Raw genomic sequence first — 9619 nt, 5'->3', positions numbered from 1 at the left:
GGATGGAGGACAGTCAGGTACCAAGACAATTCTCCAAGAAGAGCACTGGAAAGAAAGACCACCTGCTGCTTTCTTTGTGACTACAGATGGCCAACATGGATGTTGAAGTCAGAGCTGGAGTCATGTGTGTCTCTCATACATGTGACAAAGGGTTCATAGGACTGGAACTAGACTGTCCTTTTCTCTTGAGGCCAGTTGTGTGATTGCATCATGGTCCATGGTTCCTCAGTTTGCTTCTCCTTGCTGTGCTCTCATGACACAAGTCACTGTTCATGGTATAGAATTTTCCTCTGTATCTGTGCCTTTGGAGAATGTCACCCAAGACAGGATCTTGATTCCCAGGTGGCTCATCCTTTATCTACCACACATGGGGATTACATTAAATACTGATGATGCAGAGAGGAATGTACCAGGGTTCTCCTCTTCAGGGCCCAAAGTAAAGTGGGTGTCCAGGCACACACAGCAATGATGATTGGAATAAAATTTTTTAATGCCACACTGTGAGGTATGTGGCTAACAGTGTGTCTTAGGGTTTCTGTTGCTGTGAGGAGACACCATGACCATGGCAACTCTTATAAAGAAAGCTTTTAATTGAGGGGGGTCACTTACAGGTCAGAGGTTCAGTCCATCATGATAAGGAGCATGGCATCATGCAGGTAGATATGGTGCTGGAGAAATAGCCAAGTGTCCTACATCTGGCAGGCCACAGCAAGCCAACTGACACACTGGGTAGTATTCTGAGTATATGAAACCTCAAAGCCTGCCCTCACACTGATACACTTCTTCCAACAAGGCCAAATCTCTTAATAATGCCACTCCCTATGAGATTATAGGATTATGAGATTATGGGATTATGGGATGATGGGGGCCAATTACATTCAAACTACTACACAGTCCAAAGAGGAGACACTGATCTACTACTAAAATGGGAAGAAAAGTAACTGTTAATGTGACAGTGAGGAGGACAGGGCATCTAGTTTGGACAACTTCATACCTCATTCCTATCTCTCATCAATGGAGCTCCCAGAGAGCTCCCCATGTTCCTCTCCAACAGGTGTTTGGGGGAGAGGGCTCCATTGAGCTCAAGGTAGCTTTGACCTGGAAGTACCACCCCCATTGAGGCTTCAGTAACTGTCATGCCTACAAGGCAGAGCTGAGAAAGGACTCCTGAAGATCTGAGATCTGGATTGGCCGGCTCTCTTGGTTCCTGGATCCTGGATGCTGGAGGTAGACTGAGCAGAGTTCTCCAGAGAACACCGTCAGACTGTGCTACACCTTTTCCAGACCCTGTAACCTATCCCTTCACTTGTAAGTTACCCCACAAAATAAACCTCCCTTTTAACTATGTGGAGTTGCCTTAATAAGCATGTGAGTTAGGCCTGGCTCATAATTCAAGCCTTATGGGTGACTGGTTAGGTCAGCAGAGAAAGTCTCAGTAGTTTGGTATCTGGCCATAGAGGGACAGGAACCACCTCTATTTTGAGGATTCTTGTCTGGCTAACTGTAAATGAGGAGCTCCTGCAAGCTGACAGTAGCTTTGGTGAACACATTGTGTCCATCTAGAATGTGTAAAGAAAACAAGACCTTGCCTTTGGCCTATGACACCCTATGGCTCCAGCTGTGCTAAGGCCATGGAGTTGTTTTGAGTTGGGCTTTAGCATCTGTAATTGGAAAAGTTCTCACAGCAACATAACCATTTTCACTTGTTTTAGGGTCATTATCATTTTAAAAAAAAAAAAAAAAAAAGTCAGAGTTATGTTGAGGGTTAAATGAAAGCTATACCTGGGTCCAGACTAGCTTCACAGACACTCAAGGAGATGTACTTAATATGAGGCCATCATCACATTGCAGTGAGTGGAACATGGCCAGGAAGAAACTACATCCTGGCAACACTATTGCATACACCAGCAGGGCTAATGGGAGATGCTACATGTACCAGGAAGGGCTACAAACTCAAGTAAAGATTAGATAAAATACCTGCCCTTATGGAATTTACCCATCTGCCCTGCCTATAGGAGAGAATTTATTCATGCATTCATTTATTTGCACAAAGCTTCTGTAGATATACATATCATATATGATAAAGTGAAAGGAATGTTCCAGAAATGAACTCTTGGAGGGAAAACCCTTTGGCAAACCAAAAATCTATATGTTAACATGATAAACTTCTCATCCATACCTGAACATGCCCTTTTTAGCTCATTACCTTTGCCCAACTTGGGTACAGTCCTTACTTTTCTCATTGTTGTAATGCAATGCCTGATGGGAACCACTTAGGGAAGATAAGATCCACTTTAGTTCAAGTGTTTTGAGGGTTTGGTCCATTTGCTTGGGATCATCACAGCTGCAAGAAGACGGTGAACAGGAAGGAAGTAGAGAGCAGGGGAATACAAGAAGGACCAGAGTGTGATACAGTCCCCAAAGATACAACCCCAAAGTGACCCACTTCCTCCAATTAAGCCCCACCTACATACCTTTCACCATTTCCCAACAATGTCATCATGCTACAAGTTCACCCAGGGTTAATCTAGTCATTAAGTCAAAGCCCCAGTGAGCTAACTGTCGCTGAACTCAAAGACATAGAATAAGATATGCAGAGATGATGTACATTTTTCCCCTACCTGGTGGCAGTACCAATAGCAGAACTCTGGGGTCAGGTAAGGACTGGAATCCAGGCTGTTCTTGGAATCGCTGCATGGCATTGGGTGGGCTCTTTAACCTCACCAAACCTTGGCTCTGTAAATGGGATTACTAAGGGTACCAGCTCCCTGGGCTTTGTAATGATGAAACCAGAAAGCATACCAGCAGTGTTGAGTGTGATACTTGGCATGGATCTTGTTCTTAGTCAATGGAGTGCTGTACCTGGAGAGTCGAGAGATTGGGCTAAATCAGTCATGACAGAGAAATACACTGTGGGAATTCACACAAATCCCCAACACCAAGTTGTTTCCTTTTGACTTGTCATTTTCCTAAATCTGGAGGACTCCCAAAAGGAGGCAGGACAGCCAGGTTCTTGATAAGCACAAGTTCTGATGAGGGGAGCTCAGGTTGAGCAAGGGCCAGCCAGTGCTCATCACGCCTGGCAGCACCAGGCAGAGATGCAGTGCCCATTACACATTCATGACTCCGGTACTGTGTCCTGACAGACTGTCACATGCTCCTGCTAGGTATCTAGGAGGCACAGGGAGACCAAGTGATTTCTTGGGGTCACCCAGCCTGGAAGTGACAAAGACAGGTCTCAGTCCTAGTCTGTGTGATCCCCAAAGGCAGCCTATGTATTCCTACGGCAGAAATGCTCCGAGGAGGAACTCTGTGTATTGTTGAAACAGAGGAGCAAGCATGGCTTACCACAGCAGCTCATCCTTGTTGCACCAACAAACACACCAGAGGTTTCAGAGTGATGAAAACCCTGCTTTCAGGAGGGACCGTTCCTTAGCTGTGAGGAGCAGAGGCAGCCCTCTGTAGTAATGATGACTGAGCTCAGCCCTTCCCAGCCTAGACTATTACTAACCAGCATTGGCAAGTCAGAGGGACGTTTTCTTTCTTGAGAGTTTCCCAGGACTTTACAAACATGACCCTATTAATCCACTCAATACCAGGATGAGATAGGTAGTTGGAAGTTATTATTATACTTGCTTTCAATGTAGAACATCTGAAGCCAAGAGAGATTAAGCAATTAGTCTGAGGTCAAATGGTGAACCAGGGACAGACCTGGGAATGGAACAATTATCTTCTGAAATTCCAATCGAATGCACAAACTGACTGGCTTTTCATCAAGACTTCTACGGTTGCAGCTGGCTGGATTTGCATGGATTGCTTTAATACCAACATCCAAAGTGACATCAGGTTTTCCTAAAGCACTGCCTGAAAATAAAACAAAGAAACAGGCATAATGCCCCACATAAAGCCTTACCCCAATTAGGGCATCAGCTTTATCTAGATATGCAGAGCTTTATCTCACCTGCAAGCCATACTAGAAGACTAGGGGCCAGGAAGCACAGAGAGCTGCTTGTGGGTTCCCCCTCTGCCCCTCACATCCACTCTTTTATTTGGAAATGGGGTTCTCTCTCTCACTCCTCCATCTCTCTCTCTCTCTCTCTCTCTCTCTCTCTCTCTCTCTCTCTCTCTCTCTCAGTCCACAGCAAAACATTTTAAAATATTTTTATTTGTTTTGGAGAATTTCATAACATATATTTTGATCATATTCTTTCCCCCCAATTCTTCTCAGACCTTCCCCTCCCTACCCACCTAACCTCATATTCCCTCTCTTAAAAATAAAAACTAAAATGAAAACCAAACCAAAAAAGCACACACACACACACACACACACACACACACACACACACACACACACCAGAAAACATGGAATCTAGCTTGTGTTGGTTACCTACCTCTAAGCAGAATGCCTGTCCTAGTGCTTGCTATATACCCCGTGACACTCCACTGAGGAAAACAGATTTTCCCTCTCCCAGCGGCTATCAATTGCAAATGGCCTCTTGGCTAGTTGTGGGATTTTATGTTCACTCTCCCTGCTTCGTGCTGGGATTCTGTCTGGGTAGAACGTGTCCACGTCTTTGCATGCTCTCATAGTCTCTGTGAGTTCATATATGTTATCAGTCCTGTTATATCAGGAAGATAGACGCTGCTTTCTCGGAGTCAACCACCAACTCGGGCTCTTACACTCTTTCTGCCTTCTCAGCCATGTAGATCCCCGAGTCTTGTGGGCAGGAGTTTGAGAAAGACATTTAAGGAAGAGTGCTCCAAAGTCTCTCTCTCTCTGTGCACACTGTCCTTTGTGGTTCTCTATGTTAACTACCATCTCTATGGAAAGAAGGTTCCATGATGAGGGTTAGTTAATGCAGAGATTTGAAGTTCTGGTTGAAGCTCTGGGCTCAGAGTCCAAACAGTCCCAAGATAGGGTTTTTCTATGTAGCCCATCCTGACTTCAACTGGTGGTCATCCTGCTTCAGCCTCCTGAGTGCTGGGATTACAGGAATAAACCAGCATGCAATGTTCTTTTTTGGGGGTGTGTTTGTATTTACATGTGTGCAGGCATGTGCATGTTCATAAGGGTGTGAGTGGTATGCATGCACTTGTGTGCCAAGGGCAGAGGTCATCTTAGGGTGTTATTTATTCTTCAGGATCACCTTGGTTATTATTTGTTTGGTGTTATTTTGTTTTGAGAAAAATCTCTCTCAGGGACCTAAGGCTAGCTGATCAGTCTGGGCTGGGCAGCAGTGATCCTCAGAGGTCTTATGTTCACCTCCCCAGTGTGGGGGGTTACAAAGCTACTACTACACCTGGCTTCTGTGTGGATTGGGGAATTGAACTCGGTTCTTCATGTGTAGCAAGCGTTTTATTTCCAGAGCTGTCTCTCTGGCCCCATGAGTTCTTTTCTTTAGAGAAAATCTGTAGTGCAAAAAGGTTTAGGGAACATTTTGTAGTTTCTCTGATGTTGAGACAGAAAAGATGAATATAAACTATTTTCAAATTGTGTAAAATGTAGGATCCAACTATTCATCTCTGAGCTCCACTTCAGTCTTTAAATACTCTTTAGTCTTTGGGCTGTTCCCTGTGTACAGTAGGTGATATTGCATAGCCCAAGGAAGGAGGTGAGCCAGGAAGAAGCTATGCTTCAAGCCAGCACTTCTAAGACCATATGCATAGGAAATTGGTCTATGGCCAACAGTAATGCTGTGGTCTCTCCAAGTTCAATTCTGCTCAGACCCCAGCCCTCCAAATACCTGGGATGATTCTCCCCACTTCTGACTACTTCAATCTCTACAGTTCAACTTAAAATCATCCACTCGGTTAATGGTTGTGTCTAGTTTGGGGTAAAGTGAGATTTCCACGAGCTCATTCCTACTGGGTGGGAAATACAGTATTTTTTCATTCTCTTGGTGAAAGACTGTCCCTTTGTAAGTAGCTACATCTTATACTCTGGGTTTGCTTGCTTGCTTGCTTGCTTGCTTGCTTGCTTGTTTGTTTGTGTTTCTAGAATTCATGGTGGCCACTCTTGGATCTGTTGCATTTCAATCTCTTTGATAATCCACATGAGACTTTTAGAGAAATTCTCCCATGCCCCGACAACTTCTGAAGGTGCCGGAGTTCTCCAGCTGATCACCAGAAGTTCTCTTTTTATCTCTATTACTTTTCACCCCTCTTTGGTTTTGCCAGAGACACACACACACAAATGAAGCCTGAGTCTGCATAAGAAGAAAACACTTTCTAACTTATAGAGCACAGCCATTGTCTCTGTCCAGGAAATGAAACACAGGGGAATCCTCTCTCCCTGTGTGCCTCTACCTCCTTTTCTTCAAAACTGACAACATGATGGCCAGAAGCCAGATCATCACCAGTCAGGGTTTAGGGCCCAAGTTCAGATCCTTGCCAAGGACTGTCTTGCGCATTTCTGCATGGAGTTGAGGTGCCTCAGTATCACACAGATCTCAACTGCTCTTTTGGGCTATTTCCATGGAACACATGAAACCAGCTTGTGTGAAGGGTATCATATAGTATGGTACTGCGGACTTGCCTGGAAGCCTTCCCCATTTCCTAGGCTTGGGAGAACTGTGTTATAAAATCAACCAATCACATCACAGATTGTGATTGTAGCTACTGATTGCTGAACAACCCAGAGCTAATCTTACAGAAGTGTGAACATCTGTGTGGAAGAAAAGAAAGGAAGCACCCGAAAACGTAAGTGGCAGCCCACTGTTGGTCCTGCTGCCTTTTCCCCCTAAGGAAGCTCACACTGGGCAGAATTTGTGCCCTGCTTGTTTCAACCCCAGTGTTTTATTGTCCCAAATCCTTGCTCTTGACTTGAGTTCATGTGTTTCGTGGAAGTACAAGTGGTAATTACACAAGCCTTTCCTTCCCTGTCATTGGCAACAGTCACCAGGGAAATTTACAGCCCCCAATAGCCAGATCTGGAAACTGGTTATTAAGCATGGTTGAGGAAAACCCTGACGTGGCAAATGGCCTTTGAACAAGGACCAGCTGGTGTAGCTCTTGGGAGAGAATGGCTGGGAGTGGGCCAGTGACCAGCAATGTCACCTTGTTACATGCTTATTATTTATGATATATTGCTGCTAATAATAGCTATTATCTCCATTTTGTTCATGACCTAGCATTGTAGCTGGCATTGTGTTAGGTGTTCATTTGGTCCTTTTACAATTATTTTTTTTTGTAAGAAAACAAACTTCTAGGTCTGAATGATAATTTTGGATAGAGAAAACAAACAGCGGCTATCTGGCACGCCTATGCTGACTTGTTTGGCCTGCAGTAGAATGGGAATTCTAAAGAGGGCTGTAAACCCAGGCCCACTCAGATGCTGGCAGGCCACACAATGGGTGGGCTTGGCCAGGTGTCAAATTCTAGAGGACAGTGAGGACAATGGAGGGCTGGCCATTGCCTCTAACACTTCCCCACCCTCCTAGACTCCAAGCCCCTGCGTGACTACGCTTTCCAAAGATACTTCTAAAGTAATGTATTTTGAAACAACTTCAAACTTACTAAAAATCTGGAAGGGTATAAAAACAGCATCTATATCTGCACTTTTTAACATGTCACTGCGTTAGCTCCTTGCCTCTTTGATGGCAGTGTACAAATCCATTATTATCTGAGCCATGTAACCACAAGCTACAAAACCCTCTAAATTCTCCAGCACACATTTCTCCTAAGCAAGACCATCTCTGTATCATAGTAACTTTCAGATGAGGAAACCATCTTGATACAGCACTGCCATCCAATCTCAGGCCTTACTTGGGAGTCATGGTGGACTGGAACGTAGCTTTGCTATGAATTGTTCTTTTCACTATATAAATCTGGTGCTTGCATCCCAGCACTTGTTTTCTGTTTTTATTTGGGGCTGCGTATTTTCTCCCTTTTGAACAGGACTGTACCTCGAACAGAGGACTCTACCCATATTTAGGAAGAGAACAAGCCTTTCACCTTCACAGGGGAGATATAAAGTCTGAGCTCTTACCTGTACGGCTGAGAGTGCCCAGGAATATATGTATGTGTGAGTTTGTTTAGATTTAGATTAGGTAGCTCATACTTGCCTTGAGCTCATAAACCCCCTGCCTCCAGGTTATAAGGTGAGCACCACCATGCTCACTTGTGCATTTATTTATGGACCTTTTCTGTCCTTTTCTTCTGTGTGTAAAGAGTCTATCCCTGCAAAAGAAAAAAAAATTCCTAATAGATATGTTGACCCAAATAAATGCCCATCTTTTCTTCCTGCAACTGCAGAGTCACATGGGTGAGGTGCAGGACTCACCATGGTTGGTGCCCCCGAGTCTTCCATACAGGAAGTTACAGTGTTGTGACAGGCATCACCTATTTTTAAACGAGAAATTATGGCTCTAGCCTGCACTTGGAAAGGCATCTAGTCCTCTCACACTGGCTGTTTCTGTCATAAATGCTTCCTTCCATAATCTAACTGGGAAGATGGGATAGGAGACAGCAGGTAGGTTTCCACCCAAAAGGGACAACTCAGCCAGGCAACTGATCAAACAACTTTGCTCCTAAAGACTGGGAAATTTTTTCCTAATTCTATGGCTACTGTGTCTTCCAAATTGCCATAAGAACATTCTAAGGCAGAGAGCCAATCACTTTTCTCTGTACTCTGCACATGTGCTGCGTGTCTAGTTCATGAGAGTACTCCAGAACCTGTGTGGAGGCCACAGGTAGCCCGCAGGTGTCTTCCTTTCCAGCCCTCTGCATTTTAGTTTTTGAGGCAGGGTCTCTCACTGAATGCAGAGCTCACAGATGTCTAGAGCTGTGAGCAAGTCTGAACAGCAAGTCCCAAGATCCTCTTGTTTCTGCTTCCCAGTGCTGAGGTTAAGGTGAATGCCATGAAACCCATTTTTTTTTGTTTGTTTTTGTTTTTGTTTTGTTTTTCGAGACAGGGTTTCTCTGTGTAGCTTTGTGCCTTTTCCTGGAACTCACTTGGTAGCCCAGGCTGGCCTCGAACTCACAGAGATCCGCCTGTCTCTGCCTCCCGAGTGCTGGGATTATAAGCATGTGTCACCACCGCCCGGCGAAACCCATTTTTTTAAACATGGTTGCTGGGGATCTGAACTCAGGTCCTCATGCTTACATAGTCATTTCCCAGCCCCCTGCCTCAATACTTTAAAAGTCCAACATAGTGGGAGGGCAAGAGTGACCTTGGTGACAGAAACTGGCAAACACGACCTACCCAAAAGGGCAAGGTCAGTATCAACAGCGTTGAGTCATGTTGCAAGTATGGGCCCTCCTTGATAAACTGCCCTGACCATGGCCGTTTATCAGCTCTGTGGCCTTCCTCCCAATAGCCGTTATGTTCCCCAGGCTGAGCCTGAAAAACCGAGAGCTGTCAAAATTCAGCCGAATGCATCCTACAGTAGACCTGGTTAGTGACGTCCAAAACAGCCAAGGTCACAAAAACAGGGACAGTCTAAGTGACTCTTGGCAATAGGAACTTATGGCAGCATGACAATTAAATGCAATGTGATGCCCTAGATGAAAAAAGAAAAGAGATATGATGCTAACACCAAGGAAATCTGAATCCAGTATGCACTACATCTCTAAGCTGTAATAATATTGCAACGAGTGGCATACAGATGACTAATTTATC

This window comes from Onychomys torridus, chromosome 9 (genome assembly GCF_903995425.1).
Source record: "Onychomys torridus chromosome 9, mOncTor1.1, whole genome shotgun sequence".
Lineage (NCBI taxonomy): Eukaryota > Metazoa > Chordata > Mammalia > Rodentia > Cricetidae > Onychomys > Onychomys torridus.
The sequence above is the reverse complement of the archived record's forward strand: the minus strand, read 5'-3'. Positions refer to the sequence as shown.